Raw genomic sequence first — 18161 nt, 5'->3', positions numbered from 1 at the left:
GGAATAAAATTTCTAATGATAATTTGTTGAAATTTTATGTTACTTATTTCCATTGAAATTACAAGCTGTACTATCCAAAGAGGGTCTGGAGTGTCTTACTGGAAATATTCCAGAATCCCCTGGACACAGTCCTGTGCCTTGTGGTCTTGGGTGATCCTGTTTGAGCAGGGAGGTTGGACCAGATGACACACTGTGGGCCCTTCCAACCTGACCCATCCCTCCCATCATATGATTCTGTGTAAAATGAGCATTTTGCCTGAGGCTCCCCAGGATTAGAATGTAGCAGGATTTTTGGAGATAGACACAGAGAGGCCTTACAGTGCTGGGAAAGTTCTGTTATTTTAGCACTGTCAAGGACATTCAGCCTGAGAACCAGGATGAAGAACCTGGGAACAAGCTGTTGGCCCCTCAACAAAGTGTAAACAGGTAACTGCAAAGGGGCTTGTGGATACCAGGAGGTAGCCAATAGCAAGTAGTAAAATGCTGTGTGAACAGCTTATGCACAAGAATGATATATGTATAAAAGAACCCTGTGTACTCTCAATAAACGAGCATTCACCATTACTTCTGTGAAGAGCGTGAATGACTCGGGCTGCTCCCTGTGTTTTCAATCACCTTTATTCGAATGTTACTAATCAGGCTATCTTTTTCTTACTATTTGGCTATTGTAAAAGAAGCATCAGTTGACATGTTATGTCATGCGCTATTGAATTTATTTATTTATTTAATTCCTCTTTTAAAATAATGCTGATCAGACCATGGAGAATTTGATGAATGGAAGAGTGGTTCTCACTGAGATGGAACTGAACTCAGCAGAAAAATAACTTCCAGATTGCACAGCAGGAATGCAGATGACAGGCAGAGTGGATGGGATAGTGTAGAGAGAAGCAAGATTTTTGAGAGGTAACCAACCAACCACCAAAACAATCTAGGAATCAGAGGGGCTGTTTACAGTCTGCTGCAACTCCTAAAACCACTGAGCTATCAGATATCAAGGCTGAAAGGAAGTAGCTGTCTTGCAAACAAGGAACATCTATTAATATTTATGCACATTTCAACAGTTTATTTTTGTCACTAACAGCATGACTGTGATATTGTCAGCATTACTGGTTAGAAAAACCAGGAACTGGATCAGCACAGAGACCATCAGATATAGAACCAGAGCTTTTCTACTGTGGGATCAGGAATTTCTGAGGAATCTCTGACAGACTTTGGAGATGGGACAAGGACTACTGTCATGTCTTGCTAAAGACCTAACTTTTGATGGCAATGTGTTTTGCAATACTTATTACTGTTCTCTTTAAAGATGTCTTTAGATTATTAATTCATGATACATGTGAAAGACTAATAAGCAGATTCATAATAGAGGTGCATCTTATAGTGAGAAGGGAAAAGGTCTATGCTTTTTCATAAATCTGAGCATTCATTGGGGCAGTATATTAACTGATAACATTCTTGTACAGTTTATAGTGGGTGGAAACCATGAGGGGAAAACCAGTCAAGTGGCTGTTTGGCTGTTCCTCTGTCTCTTATCTGCAGCTGTTAGGGAAGGGAACTAGAGAATGACAAAAGTGTATTTTTCTGTAATTTGTTGATTTCTTCAGAAAATGTTACCCTACCAATGGAAAAAAAAAAAAAAAAAAAAAAAAAAAAAAAAAAAACCAAACCAAACCAACCAACAAACAAAAAACAAACAAACAAAACAACAACAACAACAACAAAAAAACCACTACACACACAAAAAAACCCCACCAAACAACAACAAAAAAACCCTAGAGCTTAGATAGCAGGTCTAGTGGAAAGTCTTTATTATTCTGAATTTAGGACATTTTATTTATTTATTCATACAGAAGTAAACTGTGGAGGTCATGCCTACTGGGTGCAGGCAAAGTCTTTTGTACTATTCTGTCATTCATCATGAATAGACTATATATTTAAATATTAAAAGTTTAGAGAAGTTTAATCTTTTGGGGTCCTAGTTGTTTTTAATCATATTTTCAAGAGATTTTCTTCAGTCATGTCATATGTACAGGAATCTGACATATTTAAATGAGTTTAAATGCTAGCCCTTTTCACTATCCTGATTTTTGTTATATTGAAATCTACTGGGTGCCATTGTTTTGCTCTTTTTTCTCTTCTTCACTAGACAGGATGTCCATTAGTACTCAACTATTTTCACTTGTAGAAATCCTCAAACCTACTTAAACTACTTATCAGTTTCCCTTTCTATAACCTAATAATTGTGAGACAGTTTTAAGGTTTTCACTGGAAAGTGTTATCTACAGTCTTTTAAAGTTTTATGTCTTTTTCAACATCATCTAATTTGTTGCCTAAAGGATTTTCTGAAATTGTTGTATTCTCAGGAAAAGCAACTTTTGTTTTGGTGTAAATCATTATGTTTCATTTCATCTTTTTTCTAACTTTTCTTTTGACAAATATAATGAGTGTGTTTACAACCTATGTGCTGCTATCCAGCCTCTGTTCCCAAACAACCCTTGCTTTGGACAGGTTACCCCTGTGTTTCATATGTTAGAGAATAATTTCTCTCAGTAACAGCAGTGCATGTGGCAGGGCCGGGAGAGCACAGGGAGCCCTGCCTCATAGTGTCCCTGGCCCCCTGCCCAGGGCCCAAGCACTCCATGTTCATATCAGCTCATGCCTAGTCTTGGTCCCAATAGGATGTGGACCACACCAGTGCCTTGCATCCCGTCCCAGCCCCATCTCTTAGTGGAACCTCTGGCTCCAACCCATCCCTTGACAGTCCCCAGGTCTGCTGGCATGCCCTGCACCGTGGCTCTGCTCACCCTGCTCTGGCTGGAGCATGAGTGCAGGACCCTGAAAGTGCCTGGGTCACCCTGATTTTGAGTGCAGTGTCCAATTCTGGGCTCCTCATTTCAGGAAAGGCATGGAGGTGCTGGAGCTTGTCCATAGAAGGGCAACAGAGCTGGCAAAGGGTCTGGATCACAAGTTTAATGTGGAGCAGCTAAGGGAGCTGAAGGGGCTCAGTCTGGAGAAAAGGAGGCTGAGGGGCACCTTCGCACTCTGTACAACTCCCTGACAGCAGGGTGGAGCCAGGTAGGGTTTGGGTTCTTCTCCCAGGCGATCAGCAACAGGACAAGAGGACACAGGACTGCAGCATGGGAGGATCAGGTTGGACATCAAGAATTTCTTCACTGAAAGGCTTGCCCAGAGAGGTGGGCACCATATGTAATTACCATAGCAGGAGGTATTCAAAGAAACACTGGGCTTTGCACTCAGCGACTCAACCACTGGTTGACAAGTTGGTGTTTGGTCAAAGGTTGGACTCAATATCCTCAGAGGTGTTTTCCAACAAAAATGATTTGGAGATCGTATGACTTCCCTGCTCAGCCCCATCCTGCCATGCTCCCTGACAAGGTGGCATTTCTGTCTCTTGTTTCTAAATGTAAATTCTCTTCACTAGATCAAAACCACAAGAAGTTTACTTTGAGTATTCAAAAACCAAAAGCACAAACTCTGGTGCTTTGAAAAATGAACCGTGCAGGGCTGCAACCAGCATGGTTTTGTTTGGGTTATCGTCTGCCTGAGGCTTTAATGATGTTTTTGATCTTCTACTTAGTTGCTTTCCTTTGTAAATCATTCATCAAGGGTTATATTTTTCTTCAGGAGAGTAAAAAAGCTTTGTTAGGCTAGTTACCTGACGGATATTATAACTTCAAAAAATAAATAGATAAACACTACAATTTTTCCAACATTTAGCTAGCATTTATACTTTGCTATTTTAGTGCCTTATGTTGGGGTTACATAGATCGATATAGCTGGTGTGTAGTGTAGTAATGAGATAATGAAAAGTGCTCTTTCTTCCTGTATCTCATTGAATAACAAAGGGCCAGAAAGCTGCAAATCATGAGCCTATGAGGAGTTAAATTAGGCTACTAGGTACAAAGAGCAGAACTTTATCCCAAGTTTTTGGCTGTTTTTATGAAGAATCCTCAAGGTAATGAAGAGAAAACTATGTGGAAAAAATACTTTAATTTTGTTCTCAGTATCTTTGTTTTGTTCATATTTTATTCTTTTTTCCTGATTCCCCCTTTTATATGCATCATAGCACAGGCAAAAGAAAGAAAGTGGAGAAAAAGGAGGAAAAACATTAAAAAAAAAAATAGGGTTTATAGCTGTCACTGATATAAATATCTTTCTGAATGAGGCATATTTGAGCTACAGTTAATATAAGTGGTTCACTGCCTTTTGTAATGGATATTGTTTATTATATTGTTCCCTAAGAGAAGATATAAGCAAAAACTATTACAAAAGAACTGCTGAGTTATCAAGCCTTGTCCAGATTATAGAGTGGCAGTACTGGAATTACAGAAGTGTCTGAAATGCAAAAGATATCTCTTGCTCTCGCTTTTTTCTCCCCACTCCGTTATAAGTTAAAGGTGGGAAGGGAGATTTTGTGACATTTCTTACACCTTAAAAATAGAAATTCTGTCCCTGTAACACCTTGTGCTCATTGCCTGTAGTACTAGCAAATAATTTAATCCTTTACTGATGGAAACCCTTGTGTTACCTTGACTTTTCATGATTGCAGTTCATACCTGCTCTTCACCATATACTTTTAAAGTTCTTTTTCTTTTTACTGTTTTACTTTTTACTTTTTCTTTTCACTTGTTATCTTGTTTTCATGTACCTTTTTTTTTTTTTTTTTTTTTTTTTTTTTTAACCTAGGTTATATTCTGTATTATTTTCATTAGGGAAAATAATCAGGAGTTTTCAGTTCAAAAAAACCTAGAAAAAAACATTCTTAAAAGAGATAAGAAGATCAAACAATAATATTAAAAACAAACAAACAAACAAAAACAACAACAACAAAAAGGACCTCAAAAGGACAAAAAACCCAAAACAAAGCAAAAACCCAAATGCAGAAGATTGCTTCACTCACGTTTTTTTTGTGCCAAAAAAGCTGATTAAAATTGTTAAAAAGAAAAATTATATGGAAAATATATTTTAAAAACGTCATAATTTTCTGCTCACAGCAGTATAATTGTAACACTTTTCCTAAACTATTGCATTTCAACCATTTCAGAGCTTTCTATAGTAATGAACTGGGGTTTTGTTTAACTTGTACTGATACAGAGCTATGATGTACCTTGATGGTTAGAATTCATATTACTACAGACTTATGGCTACAATAATTCATGCATTATTTTTGTTAAACACCACAATACAAGGTTGGCCAAGGACTGAAAATACTTTTATACTTAGTAGTAGTAAAGCTTTGTGTTTTGAATTATATTGTAAGTGAGGTTTTGGTTACATATTTAGAATGGAGGAAGTGGTGTTTAGAGTCCTGCAATATCACACATTTCTGGATTACAGCACAGTGTTAATAAGAAACATGTATTTGAAACTGATCCTGCACTTTAGCAGCAGTTTAAATGTTGAAGGAAAAAAGTATTACAAGGACGTGACCTATTAAAATGGTACTTGTGAGACACTTCAAAAGGAAAAGGTAGAAGATGATTTATATGCCACTTGATGTACCTTTATCCTCTCTCATCAGCCCCACCCAGAACTGAGCCTGTAGATATTTTCTTTTTGTAGAGAACCTTTCTAATTCTTTTTTTCCTACAGAGAATTATAAGTACTGTATTGTAGTGGTTTTACGTTCACTAAATTTTGGGTTTGGTACTTACTCTTTCTGTGGGAGAGAGACTAGGAGAAAAACTAAGCAGGCTTAACTTTAAAATTAACAAATAGGTTTATTAAAATATACTAAAAGAATAGAAAAAAAAGAAAGTTGGAAAAAAAACCCTAAAATGGAATGAAACTTTAAAAACACTCTTCCGTCCGCTTACAAACTGATCACTTTCTTACAAAACAACATAAAGAGACAAAACTTGTAATTTTCAGTCAGTTTCACTATCTGACAATAGTCTTTCATTAATTCTTTAGGGGAAGAGTATTTTTTAGAGTCATGGATCCCACTGACAACTTAGAACAGTTCTCTTGTGGGTTTTAAACTGTTACAAAAACAACCTCCAGGAGAAACCTGCCTTTCTGACCATCCCAGGAGCAGTTTCCCAAGCTGCTTATGGGTTATGGCTCTTAAGCATTTGCATACTGGGGTGTCACCTTCTAAAGATGAATAACTCCAAAGCAAAGGATTCTTCACCTCAAGGTACAGAGATATCTTCTCACTTCTTCACTGGCACAGGGGGCTTCTCATCTCTATCTCTTCAAGCATCTTATAGGATTAATATTACTTAGTCCATCACAAACACCTTTGCTCAAATCTACACACACATTAAAACAATCATCTCTCTAAATGTATCTTTCCTATGATTTAAAGGAATGATTTAAATATAGAGTTCATTTCCATGGCTCAAGTAAGAATAGAACAACCAACTCTTCAACCTTCTGTCCCAATAGTCTTTTCACTCTTGCTCTACTGACTTCATGATGTTTTTCTTTATGTTCACTCTCCTTTCTTACTCTCTCAGAGAAGGGCTAAGCTCTGGAAGCTTCATGTTGCTAAGAAAGAGTTAAATCTGCTTGGAGTCTTTGTCTCTCTCTCTGTAGCTTGTAGTGTTAGATGTTCAAGGCCGCACTGCTAAGGGAGGAAGAACTCACAGAAACATCAGAGATCGGAGCACTCCGGCAGTCTGGAATCACAAAAAAAGCCCAGGCAGGATCACAAATGCCTTCTCAGCCCACCCCTCAGTGTAAATTGGGGTGGCTTTGGACCAAATGGTGCCCATAGATCTTATCAGGGGCCTAGCAGAGCTATCTCTCTGCTCCAGAGAAGTCCGAAGAAAGTAGCTGTTGCAAAATAGCAACCTCTCCTTCCCCCTCCTTTCACTCAGGAGCCGATGGAATCCGGCCAGACCTCAGGCCAGCTCCCCCCCAAAAGGGGGGAGCAGCAGTCCCAACTCGATGTTACCTGTCTCTCTCTGGCCAAAGGAAGGAAGAAAAAGGACCCACTTACGGGAAATTCATGGGGTTTTATATGGTACTTCCCAAAGTCGCAGCTAACAATTTCATTGGATAGAACAGATTCCAATATTCTAACTAACTCCCTGATAGGTCTCTGTCTCTTCCAAAGCAATTCCCAGGTCCTGGGAATTATTCTACATTCTTCTATAATTAAAAAAACTGAACTGTACTAACCCGTGGCATGTATATATAACACTTCTATACTTAATTACAAATCAGCCTGATTGTGGAAACAAGCTCTAATCTCTAATTGAAGTTAAATGGAACTATATACAGCAGCAACCAGACAGCTTCATTTGCCTAATGCACAGAATAAACAACCACAGAGTCACATCAGATTTCAGGTCTTATTCCTCAGAAGCTGTTTTACTATGGAGAAATAATAGTAATGGAAGCATCTATTTCTTGATGTGTGGATGGGGTATAATTTTTTTTTTTTTTTTTTTTTGTGTGTTTCAATGAAATAGTTGCAGAAATACCAATGAAATAGTTGCATAAATAAAATATTTATTTAAGCATTCAGAAAAGTTCACTCACAAATGACTGTTTTAAATATGTATATGATGACAAAGTTCCCTTTGGGCAGAAAAAAATCACAGAAAAGTAGTATTCAACTGCCATTTTTACTTCAGGAAGAAATCTTGTTGAAAGACTAATGTGTTGAAAATAATGTCAGTTGTGGAAAAAAGTCAGGAACTCTGAGCTGAAAAATCATCATCATCAGAAGGTCTTGTTATAACAGTGAGTCTTTTTAGAATACACATGTCATTAATTCAGAGAAAGAGAAATGTCATACTTTTTCTGTTATCTCTCAATATAAGAAGTCATCTTCATTAGTGCTACATCCACAAGCAGATTGCTGAAAAGAAAAGAAAGGTAGATTTAGGTTTTGTTAAAAGAAACTCAAATACCAGAATGTTTTACTCAATTATCCTTTTATCAAAGTTCATGTCAGAACTGAAGTATTAGTATTCTAAATCTGTCTTTCTTTTTGATCACTGTGATTGTCCTAACTTGACTAGTTCTAAAGATTTGAGATTAGCGATTAAAAAATCAGACAAATTATTCAAACTCTTTTACAAATATTGTGCAATGAAATACTACAACTAATATTGCATGCACTGTAATTGTGTATTACTTTTTATTTGAACTTTTTTTTAACAGTAAGACATAATTATTGAGCAGTGTTTGGTCAGATGAATGGATGTCCTAGGCCACTTGTTTGCAAGTCAATAAAATTCATTTCCATTTATACATAGCTGATGGCTGAGCAGTTGTTAAATGTCATCATCTAGTAAGTAGAAGAGTGAATACTCCCAATGATCTTTGTTGCGCTTTCACTTTTACATTAAACCTGCTTTTTCCCGGCAATAGAATTATTTGGGCAGCTGAAACCAGTGAACTTTACTTCTTAGAAGTATTCATTCTAGACATAAAATTTTGACCATATTTCCTGAAATACATTTCAGGTTTCAGTTCTTTCAGGTTTTGGCATGCTAGCGATGGAGACAGTGTGTTCTGACTTATTATTTGGAATTCTGTAGGAATCAGAGATCTCTCTGGTTTAACCAGAAAGCAAGAATTCAGTCAAGAATTTTACTGACTTTCATAAAACCAATAGAATCATAGAACAGTCTGCACTGGAAGGGACTTTAATGATCATCTCTTTCCAACCCCCTACCATGGGCAGGGAAACCTTCTACTAGACCGGGTTGTTCAGAGCCCCATCTAACCCTGGCACTGAACACTTCCAGAGATTAGGCACCCACAGCTTCTCCAGGCAACTTGCCCTGGTGTCTGACCACCCCCACAGTAAAGAATTTCTTCCAAATATCGTATTCAGATCTTCTCTCAGTCTGAAGCCATTCCCTCTTGTCCTATCTCTCCAGGTCCATGTAAAAAGTACCCCGCAGTCCTTTTGTAGCACCCTTAGGTATAGGAAGGTGCTGGAAGGTCTTCCTGGAGCTTTTTCTTCTGAAGATGCTGAACAACTCCAATTGTCCCAGCTTTTCTCTACATCAGAGCTGTTCCAGCCTATCGCTGTAGGACACAAAAGAAAGATGAAAGACTCCAAGTATTTCAGAAGGCAAAGAGTATAGAAGGCTTCATTGTCTAATTCTTATCACCTTTTATAAGGTGTTCCAATACAGACTTACTATGATTGGTGAATAGGGACAACACCTTTCTAATCCTATGGGTGAAACTAGAGAAACAGAAAAACACCACCTGGAGAGAGATTGTTTTGCGAAAGGATAGTTGTTTTGCCAAGATTGTTTTAAGAAGAGACTTTCTCGAGAACTTTTCCCTTGGGAAAGAATTAGCGCTTCCTGGCAGGCTAAAATCTCTTCAGACTTAGAAATGTCAGGCCCACATCAACCCTCTGATCGTTTTCTGAGATGTCCTCTCAACAGGTTCACATCCTTCTTGTGCCGGAGGACCCAGATCTGCATGCATCACTGCAGATGGGTTCTCACCCGAGCACGGCAGAGGGGCAGAGTCTCCTCCCTCCCTTGCTGCCCACAAGGCTTTGGATGCAGCCCAGGATACAATTTTTTGCCTCTACTCCAGTAGTTTATTTTGTGTGAAAGAATATCATCATTCTGTATAACCCAAAGATTCCGTTTCCTTATGTGGAACTGTTAGCCCACTATCAATTCCATTGCATTTCTCTTTTTTGACAAAATTCATGATTAAATAAAATGAACATTATCTCTAAGGCAGATTCACATTTTCATTTTGCACCCCCAAAGAATCAGAAATGTTAATTAATAGAATTTTTGTGAAATGTATCATCTTTTACAAGCTCTACTATTGACCTTAGGACTGTTACCAAATAAACTTTACATTATCAGACTAAAGGAATTTGTAAGTGGAAAGTAGAGGAGACAGAGGACTGGATGAAAAAACATAATTGTAAGAAAGCTGATTTCAAACATTATCTTTTGCAACCTCTTATGAAAAAAAAATCCCCCAAACCTGTGCTGTTCTCAGCAACTTACTGCATCTGCTGAATGATTGGAAGTACATATTGAAAAAGGAATGATTCATACATGATAATAACAAGTCGCCTGTAAAAACGAGTAGGTAAAACAAATTAATCAAGCACATTTAACAGGAAAATCTTTCACCAGTAATAATTTAAATGTTTAGTAGAGCCTATATTAATTAAGTTCTGTGAAGATGAAGATAAAATACCTATAATTTTCCCATGACTGTAAATGAACACATGTTCCAAAGATGTGATGCAGGGGATGTGTTTTGAGATTGATGAAGAGCAACCCATATCGATCTTGTAGCTGCACAACATGATAATTTGTACACTTTTCCACATAATAACTATATTTAACTCAATGTTGAGATGTGAGAGAGACCTCTTTCTCATGCTGCAGTCTGGCTAAACAAAATTTACCTTTTTACTATTTTTTACATACCTTTGAGAAAAGTGGTCTTGATTCCCTGACCAACCTGCACATTTCCTTATTCCTCAGGAAATTCTATCCCTTTTATGCTGCTGTACAAGAGAAATATTCTTCTATTTCTGTATTTGCTCATGTAATATTAATGTGAGAATAAAGCTACTAAGGCTGATACTTAGTTCTGAGTTTTCCTGGAGGTGGATGGGATCGCACTCATAAACTGCTATTACTACTTAGCGATGGTCGTCTTTTTAAAGAAGGTGTTGAACCACAGGAAAACTTAGAGTAGGTATGAGATTGTTCTGTTAATCTGTTTATATCTTCACACACAACTTGCAAGATCAATTGTTTGATATGCATGAAATAATTCAATCACTCCATAGTTGTTATTGCAGTTTTGGTGTTTGTGATAATTTTCATACTAAAATATTGGTTTTTAAAGGTGAATGGCACTTTTTAACAAGTAAACATTTGCAAGTTGCATATCTTACTGGCTGTAACTATTTACAAAATCTGTTGCAATCTCTTGCTGCCTATAGACTTTGTTGTTATAATATTTTATTTATTTACATGTTTTTCATTCCTTGTAATTAACCCCCAATTAAATCAAAGAGCTTTTTGTAACTATTTGTGGGATTTTACTTAGGAACATACTGACAGTCATGTGCTAAAGAGTCTTTATAGTGACAGGAAAACTCTACTATAGTCTACCAAGGCAGTTGATTCAAATTTTGAAGTCTTGTATCACAGTTCTTTTTTTTTTCTGAGTTGATATATGTGAGTGCTTTATTATCTAAAATTGCAGAAGTCAAGACCTCTTAGCAAACATGCTTCCGTAAATGTGAGGGATACACAGGATGTAGGCACGTGTTGCTCCTACTTTCAGTTATGCCTCTGCACACAAGAGAAAATAACTCTAGTCCTATGGTGTGTTTTCTGCACCATAAAAAATACAAAAGTTCTAAAATTAGGAAAAATATATTCAACTTCAGAATAAATGGTTTCCCCCGATGGTACTGGTTTTGCAGAAAAATGGGTTTTGAAAAACATCTGTCTGAAAATTGAATAACTATGAACATGTTATCCTCTTTTAATGACTTGACTCCTCCACTTGAAGGTAAAATCCCCAAATACTAAGCATTTTATTTCCTTCACTGAGAGGAAGACAAGTAAAAGATATGGGCTACTGAAAATCTCTGTCTTCTGTCCATAAAGATTTCCTGAAAGTCACATCTCCATGATGTTTACCAAGGTGCCAGTGTCAGAATTTCCCTTTTACTATCCAAATGTGAACAGAATTGATTTCTCTGATATTTTGTACAATGTATGATTTTTTTTTTTTCATTTTATTATAATATAATCTCACTCTGTAGCCTGTCAGGTTATTTGTCATTGCTAATATGTCAAAAGATAACATAAAACAGTAATGAAAAAAGCAAATGTAAATATTTTCTTAGAATGTATATTGGATTTTTGCTCCTGAAATATCTTTTCCACTTTGGAGAAATATTATTGTGCAGATTATGATTGTTCTGCAATCCACCCAAAACTGTTTTTCTGAACAAATATTTTCATATAATCAGTTCTGATGTTTTGCAGCAGTATTTTTCAACAAATATGCTGAAAAAATGTTAAAGTTACAAATTCAAGAACAGCAGGATTAGAGAAATCCAATTTCCCCAGTTTGTATGCATATCATAATTCAATAAAGTACCCACAAATTATTTTCTTTATAGTTCTGTCCTCATTCACTTGATGCAATGGCCTTTCCCATCATTGCCTGCAAATGCCACAGATCAACCAGGCAATTTTCCAGTCTGGCATCTGGTGTCCTGAACTTGGCAGAGGTTACTTTTCAAAATCTCTCTTCTGAATCTAAATACGATTTTATGGAGTTAAAGTGTAAAACTAATACTTAAAATGCTGCTTTTTTAGCACCCTGCTTCAGACCATAGGATCAAGGATTACTTGTCTTCTTTTGGGAGTAAATTTGTAAATAATTTTACCAAATAATTTTAGTCTGTGATCAACTGACCAAACTTAAATAAGAGCATATAGGCATTGGAAATATCTGAAGTCATGTTTTCCCATTATACCTCCCAACTATGGGTGATATGGCAATTTAACTATTTTCAAATATTTATTTTAAATATATATATATATATTAGTATATTTGATGAAAAATATTGGTGCAAATTACTAGTTTTATGATAGAAAAAAGTTTAGCAAAATACTTCATTTTATAGGGTCTGTGGCATGGGCAGAAAAAGACTTTCATGTATCACAGACATGGTAACAACCCATGGAATAGCAAGTTTTATATTAAACTTCTACATATTCCCTATTAACTCTTAGAATCCTCAAACATAAATTCAAATGTTGCAAATGTACTTGCATGCTTTTACACAGAGTTTCCTAGATATTTTTCCGTGGACAGAAGGCCTGGGTTCTCTATCTTGGTCTTGATAAATCTGGGTATTGCCCCCTGTGCTTTATCCCTGTTCTGGAGCTGGTTGCTTTCTGGCATCTAACAATGTAAGCTCCTGACTTGCCTGAAGATCCCCTTCTATGAGCAGGACCTCAAAAATTATCAAAGAGTAGCATCAGCCACTTCTCTTGCAGCAGGCTGTCCTTACCCTGCACAGGCACAGGCCAGTCTGAGGGTACAGGTAAATAAATGTAGACGTCTAATCATGGGTTGAGGGAGTAGGGGCTTCATGTGCTTGCCTGGGATCTTTTTAACTGTCTTATTTCCTAGTATTTTATGAACATACAAGAGAGTGTCAGATAAGACATATGTTCTACAGAAAGGTTTGCCCTCTTGTATCAGCCAGGTAGCAGCATACGTAAATTGAGAGGGAGGAAAAAAAAGAAGGAAAGAAATTCTTGTCATGAATTCCAGAAGTGCATTGACTCTGTCTACATACATTCAGTATAAATCTAGATGAGCAAAGCAGGATTAAGGTACTTGAAAACCAGCTCTGCAGGCATTATGAGGAGCCTCACTGATGATCAGCAGTGTCCATGCCAATGTGTTAGTCAACAGTCTGCTCTGCCTGGATGTCTCAACCCCCCCAAAAACTGCCGAATTACAGCAATTATTTACCTATTCAAAGCTGAATCTTCTTTATACATAATAATTCAAATACTTAAAAGTAGGCATCTAGCAGCATCTTAGAGATCCTAAGTTATCCTCCCACCCTAAGATGCCCTTTTGATATGTCCCATAGATCTCCTCTCACATTAGGCAGCTCTAAGCAGGTGCTTCAGGTATTCTGTGATCAAGAGTGGCTCTACATAGATGTCTTTATGCATTTGAGTTGTTTTGCTACATTTAGAGGTCCAAATTTAGATGTCTGCAGTGTGGTATTAAAAGATATCATTAGGTATTCAGTTGTATGCTGGAACAGTTGAAATTAATTTTGACTATTTTAGAACTGCCTCTCAGGATAGAATCAACCCAGCTTAGAAATTGTGGCTTTCTTCTGTGCTTTAGTACTAGAAATGGCCCTTTAGTTTGATGAATAATTTCATCCTCCATGTTATAACTGAATTAATAAATGCTGAATTGTTTATTATATGCACACCACATAGATGTATAGATATATGTGTAAGTATATATGTACAGCTACAACTTATTGAATTCTCTGCAGTCTCTTACTGGTGTAACTGGCGTCAGTCTAACACTCATTCTCATACAATCCAATACCTGGAGGTGTGTAAATCTGTCAAGCTATCAAGCACAAAATTGCCCTTATGTGGGTATGAATGAAGATGAGGTGGCATCAGTTTTCAAGCCCCTCCTATCACTCCTTGAATTCTGCTTAGGAATCTGCTCATTTTTGATGTGTCTGGTTGGTATCAGTCAGGGAATAACAGTGGTTAATCTTTTTATCTTGTCCCATCTCTGTTGAAAGGATTTATTTACTCTCTCTCTCTTTTCGACCTGGTTGTTTTGAGAATTTGCAGGTATATTTGTGTGCCAGCAACACATGCCATTTTTACAGCCCCTCTTCATGTACATCAATGTGAAGATTTTTATTACAATTGTGCAAAGTCCTAGGAGATTCCTGGTCTTCTATTTTCTTATATATCATAGACAGTTCAGTATGTACCTGTAAAACCTGACATCTACCTTTTATGATATTCATAAGTTTTCTTGTCAAAAGTCTCCAAAGCTTCTGGAGTATTTCAGCGATATATTGTCTTAAACTTTCTGCTTTCCAAGTCTGGAACTGTAAATGAAGATTCCAATTTACTTCTTTCCTTGCAATAATTTTTATCTTTAAATTCTAACCTAATGCACTCTTCATATGCTGTCAGTTTTATTGGATTCTGATGAGCTTTAGGATGTGTCTTCCCACTTTCTCATTCTCTATCATTCATCTCACATTATCCATTTTTATCTAAGACAAACTGGAAAAAGAATTTGAAAAGAAACAGGAGAGTCAGATGTCATTGCTAGGACAGACATATTCTTGCTGTGAACAGTGATCATACTTTTCACTAACTGTCCTACTGTTAATTAAGGACTACTTAAGGACTTAATTAATTAAGGACTGTCCTGCTGTTTATTAAGGGCTACCTCTCTGTCTAATTTGTATGAACTTTACTGGTTATAAGAAAAATGGCAGATCACCTCAGGTACAGATCTTCGTCCAGGATCTGCTGTGTAGCAATTTTGCCTGTGAACAGCAACTGACTCTCTCTTGAGTTTAGCAGTAAAGTTGTCAATGCCACATATTTACTGTGAAATTCAGTTCCAAAAACCCCTGTTGTGAGAGTGTGGGCATAGTTGTAGAAAATTTGTGTTAGATTTAGGCAGAAATTTTGAATAAGTTTATCTTAGTTAAAGGAAACTTATTTGTGGTATTATTCCATTATAGAGCATTTTTCAAGTGATGTTTAACATCGGTACACATATTGAAAAAAACCCAAGAACTACGAGTATTACCACTCTCACATTCCAGTAGTAAGAGCTGAAATAAAATAAAATTAAAAAAAAAAAAACAACAACAACAACAAAAAAAAAAAAAAAAAACCACAAAAAAAACCACCAAAAAAAAAAAAAAAAAACCCCCAAAAACAAACAAACAAAAAAAACACCAAAAAACCCACACCTGTTCAAATACTTTCTCTTTAGACCATTAAGTTTATTTGGAAAGTCATTTCAGAACCACTAGAATAATGATAAGAAATCTACTGGTAAACATGTAAGAATGGAGACTCAAAGCACAGGTCAAATCCAGCCTCTCCAGGGCTCTGTATTGGCTCAGACTGTTGTCTTCTGTAGCTGCCCTGACAAGACATCGTGTTGATGTGGTTCACATGAAGGTGAACTACAGCTGAAATGTGCCCTGATAACTGTGTGACCATTGTGCACCTCTTGCATCCCTGGGTCCTGGAAGAATGCCAGCCAGCAGGGGGTCAAAAGGAGGTGGAGAGGGACTGTGAGGTGATGGCAGCTTAAGAGTTGGATTTGAGTCTTGTAGGTCCGTTCCATCTCAATATTCTGTGATTCTGTGATTCTAATTCAAAGGATTGGTATGTCCTACTGCTAAAGGCAGGTGCCTTCAGAGAGCTGTACAAGCCTTCAACCAAGATGTTGTCACTGCATAGATGAGAGGTTTCTCTAATTCTGCACACTGACTTTTCCCCATGGGCCTGGGCTAGGGGTTTGTCCATCCCCATACATAAGAGTAAATGTCAAGAGATACAGTTTCTCTAGGGAGCCATGGGTCAGGACTTGGGCTTGGAAGCATCACAGAGAACATAGTGGTTTTCTCCCTCCTCAGTCTCTTGCTGAAGACTTTTGAAAATGTCTGTGGAACAGCATCAGTCAGAGGAAAAGGAGAGCTGCATGGCACACACCTACTGTCTGCCCCATTCTCCTTCTTCTCCATGTGAGTTTTTCTTCAAAGTAGGTTTTGATTCACAGGCCCATCAGATAAGTCTTCTGTTTTGCCTGGTCAATCTCTTTGGGAATTTCCTTATCATGTACATGTTCTGCTGGATTGGCATTTTGTCCAGGTTTCCTATGCATGTAGGCAAGGTTTCCTGAGCCTGGCAGCACCATGCCTGATCTTAGAGGCTGCCTCAGAAGTGTTCTACTGGTGTTCTGCTGGGGCTGTAGTGTCTCTTGGTGTCCACTCTGGGAAGCTAATCCAAGGCTGCCCAGAGATCACATGGGTATGATAGCTTCAAGGTGGCTACCTGTGGAGGACAGCACCATGTGTGCTATGGGCAGCATGAAAGGGTGCCTTGCAATGGTTTCCCCTGGAATTGGGGAGCAGCCTGATGGAGATGATAACCAGGACAGGACAGTGCATGTGTGGGCTACATGCTCTGCCTTTTTTTTATTCCCTAAAAAGCTCACCATGCAGAAGAAGGGGCAGTGAGTTGTGGTATTAAGGAACAGGGGTGTAACAACCAGGCAGCACCAGCCTTTGGGGTCTCACAGCCAGAAAATTCACTGGAGAGCATCTTAATACCTGTGGATCTCCCACCATGCTGGGTACGGTAAGTATATGTAGGATGTAGGATGCAGGATGTAGGATGCAGGATGTCGGATGTAGGATGTAGGACGTAGGATGTAGGGTGGCATAGCATCGTGGGGATTTTGACTCCATGGTGTTACAGAGGATGCAATGGAAGTGTAAATTCAGCCACAATTGGTAACATACACATAGTTATTTGGGAATTATATTTTGAAATAATTTATGAAGTATGGGAACAAAAACCTTCCTCTTGGTTAATACATTGTAGTCAAGATGATGATAAACTTTTCTTTCTGTGGTCAAAGCATCCACAGTATACCAGTACTGCTCCATTTTATTATTATAAGTGGTAAAATGTGCATAGATTTTCAACCAGAGCTCTTTTAGATCTGCACAATATTCAATTTTTTACGCACTAAAACTCTATATGTTTTTAAATTCAAAAACATTGTTGGATGTATAGAATGTGTTGTCTCTGCAAATAAGCTTCCTAATGGTTTATTGCAATTCTCAGCAAGGTCTGTCTCTGTCAATTCACTCAACAATCTCAGGTAGGCAGAGTGGAACAAAATGAGTATTTTCTGCAGGTGAATTAATTTCCCTTGTGGCTAGTGTGCAGGTCTGTGTGGACAATAAAAGTTATGCTCTTTTATTTCCTTTAAAACCATGTCTGCAACTAGCACACACATGCACAGAAGGAAAACTTAGAATGTTTGCTCAGTTCAAATTGGTAAACAAGTATTTTGTTCTGATGAGATTTAGCATGAAATTATGGGCATACAGAGATTTCATAAACCATCCAGTTTGGCTCTCAGACACCTGTTTATGTCATAAGAAATCAAGGGAATGAAATTATGGGTAATGGGTCTTCATAAACAAAAAAAATTGAGTGGTTATATTCCAGCTATGTAACTTGCTATTGATTTTTCAATCCTTAGGACTTCTGATTTGCAATGATTTCTGCAAAAAGACTTCAGTAATAATAAAAATCACAGAACAGGACTGAAACTGACTTTATGATAGACTGAGTTATGTTTGTCTACCTGCCTATACACAGAAAAACATGATGAAGTTAATCACATACATAGCACCTACAAGAGAAGCCATGCAAAGTTTATTAAATTCTGTATTAAAACTCTCAGTGTTTTATCTGCATGGGATTCAATGCTTGCTTAAAATGAGCATTTCTACTTCTTAGATGTCAGTTTAACTGTTTCATTGTGGGTTTTCCGACAGTCTGTGCGCAATTCCTCATGCATAAACTAGAGACTGC

Source organism: Hirundo rustica, chromosome 2, assembly GCF_015227805.2.
Source record: "Hirundo rustica isolate bHirRus1 chromosome 2, bHirRus1.pri.v3, whole genome shotgun sequence".
NCBI lineage: Eukaryota > Metazoa > Chordata > Aves > Passeriformes > Hirundinidae > Hirundo > Hirundo rustica.
This window is presented reverse-complemented; position numbering follows the sequence as displayed.